This window comes from Perca fluviatilis, chromosome 22 (assembly GCF_010015445.1).
Source record: "Perca fluviatilis chromosome 22, GENO_Pfluv_1.0, whole genome shotgun sequence".
NCBI classification, from domain to species: Eukaryota; Metazoa; Chordata; class Actinopteri; order Perciformes; family Percidae; genus Perca; species Perca fluviatilis.
The window spans coordinates 3,164,172-3,178,067 of record NC_053133.1 but is presented as its reverse complement, the minus strand read 5'-3'; the positions used below and the strand labels follow the sequence as shown (position 1 = coordinate 3,178,067).

The 13,896-nt window shown below is 44.0% G+C and overlaps 3 non-coding genes across 3 annotated transcripts; all 3 read right to left on the bottom strand.

Annotated features, from left to right (window-relative positions):
- Nucleotides 1–8,901: 8,901 nt before the first annotated feature.
- trnas-aga lies at nt 8,902–8,983 on the bottom strand. Its single transcript has one exon. It is a non-coding gene; the product is annotated as a tRNA-Ser (tRNA).
- Nucleotides 8,984–9,209: 226 nt separating this feature from the next.
- trnag-ucc lies at nt 9,210–9,281 on the bottom strand. The gene has a single exon. It is a non-coding gene; the product is annotated as a tRNA-Gly (tRNA).
- A 962-nt stretch (nt 9,282–10,243) lies between these two features.
- Nucleotides 10,244–10,325, bottom strand: trnas-aga. Its single transcript has one exon. It is a non-coding gene; the product is annotated as a tRNA-Ser (tRNA).
- Between the last annotated feature and the right edge of the window lie 3,571 nt (nt 10,326–13,896).

Below are 13,896 nucleotides of genomic sequence, written 5' to 3'. Positions count from 1 at the left end.
TTAACAATAAACTGAGACTTTCTTCGGTTGAAAAATAATGTTTTAAATTGACGAACATCATATTTGTAATCCATGACTCAATTCAAACGGGATCAAAAAATAATTATTATCTCTCCATTGACCCTCATTCATATTTTTTCGAAAGATAGGTCCCATGGACCGGAAGTGGAAGGGCATGACTTCGGCTCTCTATTCAAAGCCAGACTGTCATGGCGGCTTGTTCAGAATACGATCTCATATTGTACTAAAATAGTTCACTGAAACGTGTTTCTGAAAACTAGGGCTGCAGCTATCGATTATTTTAGTAATCGAGTATTCTACCGATTATTCCATCGATTAATTGAGTAATCGGATAAGAAATACTTTAGTTTTATTGAAGAGCAATAATAAACAATAGTTTGGTTTAATTTTCGGAAAAAGCAACATTTTTATTGCCTACATTGCTTACAATATCATATCTCAAAAAACTAAACATATTAAGTGCATTCAAGTGCCATATTACATTGTTTTTTAAAGATTTTTTTTTTTCAAATGATATCAACCTCAAACTAAGGCATACATTAAACATACATAAAAATTACATTAAGTTGTGCAACTTCACTTTCAGAACTACAAGTTTCAACCTGAGACTGATCTGTATATAGGCCAATATGTAAATATTAGTTATACTCAACCTATTTTCATTTATATATTTGATTACAATGCTAAACAGCTCTGTTACGCTTATGCTAGTAGATCGTTGATCAGCTGTTTCTCCGTGGAGAGAGTGAGAGAAAATGATGCGCAACAATCAGCTGTTTTTCCGAAGGGATAGTCAACGCGTCAGCTCTTTAGATCAGATTGTAGTCACCACTCCATATGTTCTTGCCTTTGTTTTTGGTAGTTGTTGTGTTTGGTGTAGTTTCATCGTCCATACGACTCTGATTTACTTTTGTCGGGTCCGCTTCGTGGAATGGAGGATTAAGTTAGACTCAAATATTTTCTGTTGAGATGCTAAAGCACTGCCGCTATTATTGTGGTAAGCTAGTTCAATTTTGCAGTAGACACACTGTCCATCCATCCATCCATCTTTGTCCGCTTATCTGGTGTCGGGTCGCGGGGGGAGCAGCTCCAGCAGGGGACCCCAAACTTCCCTTTCCCGAGCAACATTAACCAGCTCCGACTGGGGGATCCCGAGGCGTTCCCAGGCTAGGTTGGAGATATAATCCTTCCACCTTGTCCTTGGTCTTCCCCGAGGCCTCCTCCCAGCTGGACGTGCCTGGAACACCTCCCTAGGGAGGCGCCCAGGGGGCATCCTTACCAGATGCCCGAACCACCTCAACTGGCTCCTTTCGACGCGAAGGAGCAGCACCCTATCTCTAAGGGAGACGCCAGCCACCCTCCTGAGGAAACCCATTTCGGCCGCTTGTACCCTGGATCTCGTTCTTTCGGTCATGATCCAGCCTTCATGACCATAGGTGAGGGTAGGAACGAAAACTGACCGGTAGATCGAGAGCTTTGCCTTCTGGCTCAGCTCTCTTTTTGTCACAACGGTGCGATAAATTTAATGTAATACCACACCCGCTGCGCCGATTCTCCGACCAATCCCCCGCTCCATTGTCCCCTCACTCGCGAACAAAACCCCAAGGTACTTGAACTCCTTCACTTGGGGTAAGGACTCATTCCCTACCTGGAGTAGGCACTCCATCGGTTTCCTGCTGAGAACCATGGCCTCAGATTTAGAGGTGCTGATTCTCATCCCAACCGCTTCACACTCGGCTGCGAACCGATCCAGTGAGTGCTGAAGGTCGCAGGCCGATGATGCCATCAGGACCACATCATCTGCAAAGAGCAGCGATGAGATCCCCAGCCCACCGAACTGCAACCCCTCCCCACCCCGACTACGCCTTGATATCCTGTCCATAAATATTACAAACAGGATTGGTGACAGAGCGCAGCCCTGGCGGAGGCCAACCCTCACCTGAAACGAGTCCGACTTACTGCCGAGAACCCGGACACAGCTCTCACTTTGGTCGTACAGAGATTGGATGGCCCTGAGAAGAGACCCCCTCACCCCATATTCCCGCAGCACCTCCCACAGTATCTCCCGGGGGACCCGGTCATAAGCCTTTTCCAGATCTACAAAACACATGTAGACCGGTTGGGACAACTCCCAGGCTCCCTCCAGGATCCTTGCGAGTGAAGAGCTGGTCCGTTTTCCACGACCAGGACGGAATCCGCATTGTTCCTCTTCAACCTGAGGTTCGACTATCGACCGAACCCTCCTTTCCAGCACCTTGGAGAAGACTTTACCAGGGAGGCTGAGAAGTGTGATACCCCTGTAACTGGCACACACCCTCTGGTCCCCCTTTTTAAAAAGGGGAACCACCACCCCGGTCTGCCACTCCTTTGGCACTGTCCCAGACTTCCACGCAATGTTGAAGAGGCGTGTCAACCAGGACAGCCCCTCCACACCCAGAGCCTTGAGCATTTCTGGACGGATCTCATCAATCCCAGGGGCTTTGCCACTGTGGAGTTGTTTGACTACATCAGTGACTTCCACCTGGGAAATTGACAATGATCCCCCCTCATCCTCCAGCTCTGCCTCTAACATAGAGGGCGTATTAGTCAGATTCAGGAGTTCCTCAAAGTGCTCCTTCCACCGCCCTATTACCTCCTCAGTTGAGGTCAACAGTGTCCCATCCTTACTGTACACAGCTTGGATGGTTCCCCGCTTCCCCCTCCTGAGGTGGCGAACAGATTTCCAGAAGCACTTTGGTGCCGACCGAAAGTCCTTCTCCATGTCTTCTCCAAACTTCTCCCACACCCGCTGCTTTGCCTCTTTCACGGCAGAGGCTGCAGCCCTTCGGGCCCTTCGGTACCCTCCAACTGCCTCCGGAGTCCTCTGGGATAACATATCCCGGAAAGACTCCTTCTTCAGTCGGACGGCTTCCCTGACCACCGGTGTCCACCACGGTGTTCGTGGGTTACCGCCCCTTGAGGCACCTAAGACCCTAAGACCACAGCTCCTCACCGCAGCTTCAGCAATGGAAACTTTGAACATTGTCAACTCGGGTTCAATGCCCCCAGCCTCCACAGGGATGCACGAAAAGCTCAGCCGGAGGTGTGAGTTGAAAGTCTGTCGGACAGGGGCCTCCTCCAGACGTTCCCAATTTACCCGCACTATCCGTTTGGGCTTACCAGGTCTGTCCAGAGTCTTCCCCCACCCCCTGACCCAACTCACCACCAGATGGTGATCAGTTGACAGCTCCGCCCCTCTCTTCACCCGAGTGTCCAAAACATACGGCCTCAGATCAGATGAAACGATTATAAAATCGATCATTGACCTTTGGCCTAGGGTGCTCTGGTACCAAGTACACTTATGAGCATCCCTATCGAACATGGTGTTTGTTATAGACAATCCATGACTAGCACAGAAGTCCAACAACAAACAACCACTCTGGTTTAGATCAGGGAGGCCGTTCCTCCCAATCACGCCTCTCCATGTGTCTCCATCATTGCCCACGTGCGCGTTGAAGTCCCCCAGCAGAACAATGGAGTCCCCCACTGGAGCCCCATGCAGGACTCAGTCAAGGTCTCCAAGAAGGCCGAATTCTCCGAACTCTTGTTTGGTGCATATGCACAAACAACAGTCAGAGTTTTCCCCCCCCACAACCTGCAGGCTGCAGGCAGTAGACACACTGTACAATGTTTAATTACATTTGAACTGATTCTAAACTTTGGACACTTTCTGTCGTTTTCTCTAGCCTGTCTCTTCTCTTAGCCCCTCGCCAGCAGCAGACTTAGCAGCGTCTGGTGTGCGACAGTAATAATGATCCGTGCGGAAACATCGTCTGTCAGCATACAACGTTGGTAACATTGATTTAACGAAGCTTCGAGGCAAGTCATTTTGCATCGAAGATTTTTTGTAATCTAATTATTCGAATTACCCTCCTCATGTCAGCTGTCTGATAGCAAGGTCTGAGAAGCCGTTTGGCCAGATTTTCAGCAGACGTGCCTTTGTGTGACAGACCTCTCTAAATCTGGTCGAGGTGATGTGGGAGTGCCTAAGTTGGTGCAACTCAGTGCAGGTACTCTGCTCTTTAGTATAGATTTCGATTTGGTGTGCCATCTCTAGTGATGTTTCGAGGGACGCCATGTGGTGATGTTGCTGTTCAGTGTAGACAAAAGCACAGTTTGATGGCCCAATTCTGTAATCACAGAGTGGCAGCTGTGGGGGTGAAGGAGCATCTCTATGTGGAAAGGTTTGGGGCACTACCTTTGTGCGCATCTGATAGGACAGCACACTTCCCTCCTGAACTGTCCCGAACATGGAGTTAACCAGAGGTACATCACTTGATACTGAAATTGTTGTGATCGTAGGAGTAGGCCTGCACGATTCAGGGAAAAATATGAATCACGATTTTTTAAGCTTAGAACTGATATCACAATTCTCTGCCATGATTTATTTCTCACAATGTGTAATATTTATTGCACACATGAACCATGACAAAACAAAACAAATTGGCAGTACCAAACATTGTTTTTTAGCACCTACAGCACATTGTGCATCACCAAGCATGTATACATAGAGGCTTCAATGAATAAAAAAATAATAAAGTAAATACTAGCCATTTAAGTACAGTAGGCTACCAAAAATAGAGACCTAACATTGAACTAAATATAGCCCTGATACCAGCTCTATCTGAACTCCTTGAACATATCTTTACATAAAACATGTCAATCAACATGCTGCAGCTACAGCTTCAGTTTCTAGAGAAATGGAAATTTTTTTGTAAATTGCCAATCAATACACTATCAAAAACAGAATGATTTCTTAGCACACTCTTTAACTGCTTGCCTTTTATAGAATTAACATTCAACTGGCCATTCAAGTAGGTTACCAAAAATAGAAGTTTAACGCACTACGCTGAATATGACCCTGAACATGGCTGTGAATAGGCTAATTGAAACGTCTTTCAGACCTCTTGCCTTGTACGGCTTCATCGTATTGCAGTTTGTGGTGACGTTTGAGGTGCTGGTAAAGTCTTGTGGTGTTACTTTGCGGTGCTGCAACGTGGGAAAAGCATGCCTTGCAAATCACATCGGACTGACTCATCTTGCTTGAATCCAAAATACTTCCACACCACCGAATGTGAGCCTTTTTTCGGAACGAGCTCGGTTTGAGACTGAGTGGTTGGCTGATTGATTCTCGTCACTAGTACCTGGGTTTTCATCAATATCCATTTGGTTTATTCTTCGTATATACTGTCTATGGGTTTATTTCCGAACTTCCGCGCTTGCTCGACGAGTGAAACACGTGACTAAAAGGTGCTTTGTCATTGGTTGATGGTGAAGCCCTGAACTGACGAGTGAAACACGTGACTAAAAGGCGCTTTGTCAGTGGCTGAGGGTGAAGACCTGAACTTTGTGAGAGATGTCCTACCAATATATATATATATATATATATATATATATATATATATATATAATATAATATATATATATATATATATATTTTTTTTTTAAATCAAAGTCATTTAAAAATCAAATTGTGAACAGTGTGAATCGAGATCGCGATTTTATAACGATTTATTGTGCAGGCCTACATGGGAGCCAGATCAGGAATGTCCTGGTACACTGCTCCGACATTAAGTGTGGCAGGTTCAGGCAAGGGGGAAGTTACTTCTCTGTACAGGTTGCATCTGTGAAAAAGACAGAACAGAAGACAAAAACAATCTAAGTATTATATGCTAAAGCATAAGTAGAAGTGAAGTAGCAGTAAAGACAACAAAAAAAAAGACCTACAGTGATGGTGTTTTAAGTTTGTAAGCATTTCAGTAATGCAATAGCAATACAATAATGCAGTAACAATACAAACCTGATTCCTTCTTATACCAGCCTTCTTTCTTTTGGTCGGGCTGAGAGGATCACCATCTCGTTCACCAGACCAGGTTTAACACCCTGCAATGAAACCAAATACATTTTAGTAAAAGTTAACCTAACATCCATTAATGAAACTGTTAGCGTATGTTTCATGATTGACCCCTATATTCTCTCGAGTACCCCATAAAAAGGTGTTGAACAACAGCTTTTGCTAACTAATGTAAACATACACCTAAACATGCACAATTTCATCCAGAATCACTAACTGCACCTATAAGACAGTCTTGAACACAGTTTGAGAACGGTTTTGAACTGTAATGAACTGTAATTAGCCTAGGCTGGGAACTTGTAAGAAGAAATGAGAAAAGAGAGACACTATAAAAGTGCAACTTATGTGTAGTAGGCCTAGTCTACAGCCTACTTTATTATGCAAAATTCCACGAGTCCGATTTTATGATTACGCTCAATTTACTTGTTTACTTACAGAGTGAAGTAGTAGTAAAGAAGTAAGAGAACTCTGAACACAATCTAGTTTCTGTGAGATTTTCTTTCTACATGTTTTCCAATACTGGGTCAGATGACATGGAACAAATGTGACAATATACATTATGAAAAATATAGCCTGTCAGGGTACCCCCAGGATCCTCCAACTTAAATTCAAGGCCTTTTAATACCATTTCAAATGAAATTCAATGCCAACTTCTTACCCATTCCGACAGAAGTATGAGGGGAAAATGTCAAATCTGTATAAATTTCAAAACCTAGAAAATAATTATGTACAAGTAGGCTATTTGAATTAAATAACACATTGTACTTAAAGTATCAGTCATTTAATACAATTTATTGGGTTATAATATATATATATATAAAATAAGATAATTACACTGCATAAGAGCACTTTTACTTTTGGTACTTTAAGTACAGTATATTTTGATAATATTTTTTACTATTATTTAAGGACAATGTTGAATGCAGGACTTGTAACTGACAAGCAATTTGTAACTCTACAACAAAGTTTTTTCTACTTTTAATACACGATCTGAGTAAGTCTTCCACCTCTGTATCACCAACAACAGTCGTGCATGAATACCTGCAGCTGTGTTTAACACTGAAAACACACAGCTCAGTTCAGCGTTTACTCAGGGCTGTTAAGTTTTAAGGACAGGCAAGAGTGACATCTTTTGTTGAGGAAGTAACCTCCTTAAATGTGCATATGACAATTATTCACCTCAGTGATAAATTCATTTTAATGAATTAATACACCCCTGGACTGTAATATTTCATTTGTGTTTTGAGCAAGATTTCTGCTCATGTTCAAAACTTTGTGCACATTCAAAATATATCTGTGTTCTGAGATTTGGAGGAGTCATGATATTTTGAGAAAAATAAAGTACCTAAAAAAAAAAAAACTAGGCTATTACGAGAATAAAGTCACTATATTTCAGAAAATAATCTACCTGCACCGTAGTCTGCTGTGCATTACGTGATTGCTCTGCTGATAAGGTAAATATCAGACCGTCTGACAGACACAGAGCCCCGTTTGGGTCTCTGGTCTCTGAATGAGTGAACGTTTAGGGAAGTGTCTGTACGCTGCTCCATGCTTTTTTCTCATTGGTTGTTGCGTTAAATCTTACCCAGATACAATAGTGCTATTTTCTGATTGGCTATTGTGTAGCCCCTTTCTTTTTCTTTTGATTGGCTGATAAGTGGCAGGCTCGACTAAGAACTCCATATATATATGTCAATGGGGGAGACACGCTTGATTCCTGTCAGTTTCATAGTGAGAGCGGCGCGCCAGAAATATTATGGGCGCATATTAAATATATATTTATTAATTAATTGAATTAATTAAATATATTATAAATAGTTTTTCCGCGTGAGAAAAACAATGTGTGGCGGGACTGCGTGACAAAAGACCGAAATGAGTGACTGTCACGCTCAATGTGTGACACTTGAGAGCCCTGGTTTACTTGCAGCTCCGCTACAGTAGCAGCGAACCTTTAACGTTACCTGTAGTCACATCGTCTCTAAACAGTCCGCTCACCGTGAAGTCCTGCACGGATCAACAGATGTTAGAGTGCGGTGGCTGCTCGCTCCGTTTGTTATAAGACGCACCAAGCAGATTAATGGAGCCGCTCGGTGTTTGGCTAGCTAATAAGCCGTTAGCCTGTTACCTTGAGCTTTGTCTGAAGGCGCAGAGTGGCCAGCCAGGCTCGACACACCCAAAACATTCCGCACATCCGCCGATCAGTTTATCCGCTAACCACCCCGCCCCCCACCATACCAGTCAGAGAGGCGTGTTTACTTTGTGTCTCGGTCCTCCGGTGCGTCCAGAGACGGGCTCTGGTCAGTTTTTAATTAGCCTACATTAGTAACAGTTAATTTTGTTACGGTATGAACTTAATCCTAGGAAAGGCGAAAAATATAAGACCTTTGTAACGAAATCCAAGACTTTGTATACCAAATTCAAGGCTTTTAAGGCCTTAATTTGAGATTATCAAATTTAAGACTTTTTCAATGCTTTTAAGACCCCACGGGTACCCTGCCTGTAGTTATTAGGTAGCCTAGTTGAGTATTTTTTTTGTCATAATTTAATTCAAAGCAATGCCATGACTCACAGAAACTTGATTTGAGTAACTCATTTATCATGAACCTGATCTGAACATGCATGATCCCTTACACTTCTGAAGCACTCAGACCTAACAGTAGTCTCTCCTGCCGAACTCTTGTTTGAAGCTGAGATTAACACTGGGGTTAATATATTATATTGCACACAAATAACACACAAAATACAAATGAACACAAGCACTGCTGTTACCGTTAGCTAGCTGCTATGTTAATGTAGGAAACAGACTTGCTAAGGGCTAATAACAACATTGTAAACTTACCTTCGTAGTTGTTTATGTAGTTCGTCACATACAGTCTGAACTCCTTGTTCTTCATCGCCGCAGATGTTGAAATCTGACTGTAAGCAACTCAGCTATTTGTATTGATTGATAAGTTTTAACAATTTAGCAGACAGAAATTAAAACCAACCGTTGTCGGCAGGATTCGAACCTGCGCGGGGAGACCCCAATGGATTTCTAGTCCATCGCCTTAACCACTCGGCCACGACAACACCTGCTACTTCACATTTCACAATAAGCAGATCTCTGACTACACACAGACTTTTTGATATATCAATTAGTATGATTGATTGCCAAAATTAAAGTCCCACATTTGTACCTTACAAATAGCTTTGCAGCCAACTTCAGTCAGGTTTTTCCTAAAAACACCTCCCTCTCAGGTTTTGTATCTGACCAAATGAGTTAGTCTAGAGCAAACATTCCTCAGAATTTTTTTTTTGCGATGGCCGGGAATCGAATCCGGGTCAACTGCTTGGAAGTCAGCTATGCTCACCACTATACCACCATCGCAGTACAATTAAAAAACATTCCACTGAAGACTCAGCAGTTTATGTGACGAAGTGAAATGGAAGAAGGGATTGGGGGGGGAAAGAAGGAGTGGAGGAGAGGAAGGGGGAGGTGCATCAAAAACTCTGCTTGCCTTTGATATTCAGAATCTGACATTATTCAGTAGTATATTGTGCTAAGACCTGGCACAATGCATCTCTCCTTGTTCTTATACAAGGTTAATGTTAACTTGTGCATTGTCCCTGTTTAAATAAAATGAATCTGTACCTGGTGTCGTTTTCAGGCGATTTGATAAAGATAAACACAGTACGGCCGTACCTAATGCCAATACAGTGAGACATGGGCCGACTGAGCATTCATTCACACACCCACTGAGTGTGTCGTCGCTCGTCAGTCAGTCTGGTAAAAACAGGTCTTTCCGTTTGTTTGGAATGCCAGCGGCAAAAAGTTTAATCCAAATCAATTTTTGGAAAAAAGCAACCAGACGTCAACTTCCTGTGGACAATGATGTAACATTAACCGTCTATCAGACTCATCAGTCGCGTTGTGCGAGTCCCATAACGTTACGGTCAAACACCACTACAAAGGTAAAAAACAAAACACATGCACTGAAATGCCCAGGATTTTGTGTAACTGGTGACTGTGTCCTGTAATAACAAGGCACGTCGCTTCTTCGCCTTTTAGTTTCTCTCTTTTTCCAAAGCTGCCTTCAAGTGTGGTCGGAAATGTTGGTTTCCCCTGCCGCTGCCACCGAAAATTTGAATATTCATTGTTAAACCACCTACGCTCAAGAAATGGTATTCAGTACAGGCCTACTGGTGAGTGAAGCTAATCTACCAGACAATTGCATATTTAACTAGATCTGGGGTATAAGATGGTGCTACTTTTGAAGCCTGACTGTAAGCAACTGAGCCATTTGTATTGATCAAGTTTTAACAATTTAGCAGACAGAACTTAAAACCAACCGTTGTCAGCAGGCTTTGAACCTGCGCAGGGAGACCCCAATGGATTTCTAGTCCATCGCCTTAACCACTCGGCCACAACAACTCATACTCTTTTTCAGCAGTTTGCACTCTCTGTCTCTTAATCAATAGTAGTCAATAGCCACTTTCCGACCAAGTAGTTACAGGAACGTAGTTCTAGGAAAAGTCCACTTCTAAGCAGATCTACTAACTACTCTCCCCCAAAAGCGTTTTTTTTCCATTTGCATTCGCAGTGGCCAAGTGGCCATAGGGACTGGTAGGAGGGGTAAGGGAGTAATGCAAACACAGCAACGGTCTTTATAGCGTTAAAATCTGAAAACAAATACACCAAAAAAGTATGAACTAAATACAAAATCTAATGTATATAGCATATTTGTTATAATTTAAACAAGTCTCCCGAAGAGAAACGGGTATCTCTCTCGCTCCCGCCTCTGCCTGCTGCGCTGTGGACGTGTGTGTGTGTGTGTGTGTGTGTGTGTGTGTGTGTGTGTGTGTGTGTGTGTGTGTGTGTGTGACTATAAATGCAGCGCGCGTGACTGCAAACCGTACGCTGTGTGTTGCCGCTTATTAGACCGATCACCCCCGGGGGCCACACCAAGTGTAACAGGAATTCCCCTCCCCACCCCCACCCCTTTATCAATGCCTTTCTTTAATGACAACAAAGATCATACATTCAAAACAAAACACCCACAGTCCGTACTAGCCTACAGACTGCATGTAGGCTAGTAATGATTATAAACATTAGCCTACTAGCCTACATGCAGTCAAAATTTAAAGAACATTAGACCCCGAGAAAAGTAACCTGGAACCGATCGTGTCAAAATAATGATTGACGTGACGTTGGAATATTAATTGTAGCGGAACAAACTTTCGATATATGATATATGTGTAAATATAGATATGTGTAAATATAATATAAATATAATAAAAACACAACATGGATAAATTTGTGACACGGACCTCAAAAGTTGTCGAGCCAGCGCCAGCAGAGAGAAACAAACCAGACGGGCCTAATCAATCAAAAAGCCAACCGAAAAGAAAATATGATGAAGGGTATCTTTCTCTTGGATTCACGGCAGCGGTGGTGGGTGCAGAGGAGAGACCGATGTGTGTCCTGTGTCTTAAACCGAGAGCAGCAGACAGTATGAGACCCAACAAATTAAGAAGACACCTAGAGACCACACACCCCAGTCACGTCAATAAGCCACTTGATTTCTTTCAAAGAAAACTGGCAGAATACCGTCAACAGGAAACTCGCATGGTAAAAGCTGCATCAGTAAACAGCAAAGCACAGATGGATTCATATAGAGTGGCATACAGAATTGCACAATGCAAGAAAACACACACAATTGCAGAGCAGCTCATTCTCCCCGCTGCTTTAGACATGGTGTCAATTATGCTTGACGAGACAAGCGCAGCAAAATTAAAAGCTGTCCCCCTGTCAAACGACACAGTTGCGAGACGTATATGCAACATTTCAAGTGATCTTGAGGAACAACTCATAGAAAAATTAAAAGACAGTCGTTTTGCATTACAAGTGGACGAAGCTACTGACAGTAATAAAGACTGCTTGCTCATCTCGTACGTCCGCTTTGTGAATGGCGAGTCACTGTGCGAGGATTTGCTGTTTTGCAAATACATAAAACATAGAGCCACAGCTGATGAGCTGTTTAAGATCATGGACAGTTACCTCAAAGAACACGGCCTTAAATGGGAAAACTGTGTAGGCTTTTGCTCTGATGGCGCACAGACCATGGCAGGGTCAAGAAACGGGCTGCAGGCACTAATAAAGAGGGTTGTGCCAGATGCGCACTGGACGCACTCTGTCATTCACAGGGAAGCGCTCGCATCAAGGCAGCTCAGCCCTGAACTAAATGAGGTTTTGACAGAAGTTGTGAGCGTGGTCAATTTTATCAAAACCCGACCCCTGAAAGCGCAACTGTTCTCCGCACTTTGTGAGGAAATGGGAGCTGATCACACATCTGTGCTGTTTCACAGTGAAGCAAGGTGGCTGTCCCGGGGCAAAGTGCTGTCGCGCGTCTTTGAGCTCAGGGCAGAGATTCGGATGTTCTTGGAGGAGGAGCGCATGTATGAGGCTGCAAGCAAGTTCAGTGATGAACAATTTCTGTTTAAACTGGCCTACCTCAGCGATGTGTTTGGCAAGCTGAATGAATTAAATCTTCAGCTTCAAGGCAAAGACAAGCACCTACCTCACCTGGCAGACAAGATCACTGCATTCACACTAAGGGCTAGATTTACTAACACTAGCGCAGTTTGCGCTGCGTCCGTTTATGCGAGTTCGGTAATAGCGCACGCTATGCTTCCACATTTTGCGTAGTATTTATCAACCCTGACACCCATCAGGCAATCAGCGTCTTTCTCCGCCCACTAGACCGTAAATTGCGCTGTAGCAAAGCGGTACTTGTGCTATGATATGGCTGAGTGCAGACTGCGATATTCCCACTGCTGATGCTAGGACTGTTTGAAATGATCCTGATGCCAATATTTGTAATGTAGGGAGGAGTTTAACAACTGCTGGAATGGGATGTGAACGCTGAGTGGGAGATTCAATTTCATCTTTGATTTCTTCCAGTAACTCTAATATTGCATGGCTGCTTGATCCGTAACGCTAAATGATGTTGTGTTCACTGACAAAGTGTGATTCTTGTGTTTAAAAATATTTTCAGCCCCGCTCCCTAATGTCTTCGTCTTGCTCAAATTACTGTTGCCATTTCACCAGCGGCATAAAGGTCTACGAGGAAACTTCGATTGCGGCTGGTTTAGACCTGCTTTTTAAGGGGCGGAGAATTTCCCCCGCCCGGAATAAAGAGGCGCTCTTACTGACAATCTTTGTAAATACCACGGAATATATAATTAGGGGCACTTTGCGCTTATCCTCCCACCTTTTGGGTGGAACTCCCACTTTCCCCACGACCCTCCCACAAACGCATATTGAAAGCGCAACTCGTCTCTTCTCGCTCATGTGGCAGACAATCTGCGATTTTACCCAAGTGCGCCCTGTTTGTAAATAGCCCGCATCGGTTACGTCTGTCTTTGCGACCAATTAGCGCCTGGAAACAGGCGCAAACGGCTTGATAAATCTAGCCCTAAGGGCCCTGTTTTAACGATCTGAAACGCAAGTATGAAACGCAAAACGCAAGTATCTTTGTGGGCGGATCTCGGCCGCTGTTGCTATTTTACCGGCGGGATAAATGAGTCTTGCGCCAGACGCAAATCTAAAATGGGTTGGTCTGAAGTAGCTAGGTGTGGTTTGGGCGTAACATGCAATAAACCAATCAGAGCGTCATCTCACATTCCCTTTAAGAGCAGGGCGCTTGTTCCATGGCGGATTGCTATTATGACGGAAGATTTGCCTGGCGCACGCCAGCGGGAGCTGCCGATGCGAGATGCGGCAAAGTAATAAATGCCCGTCTTGACCGGGTGGCGATGTTGCTGCGGCCACTCGGGCGCATCTCCTCAAGTCTGGAGAGGATTGCTGCAGCCATAAAGCGTGGGCCTCCAAACGCACCACCTGCACCTGTTGTGCCCCTTCCTCCTCCCTCCACTCCATCTCCGTCCACCCGCTCCACCAGGAGCACATCGCGCATTACTCCTGGACCAGATCCCGCCGTAGT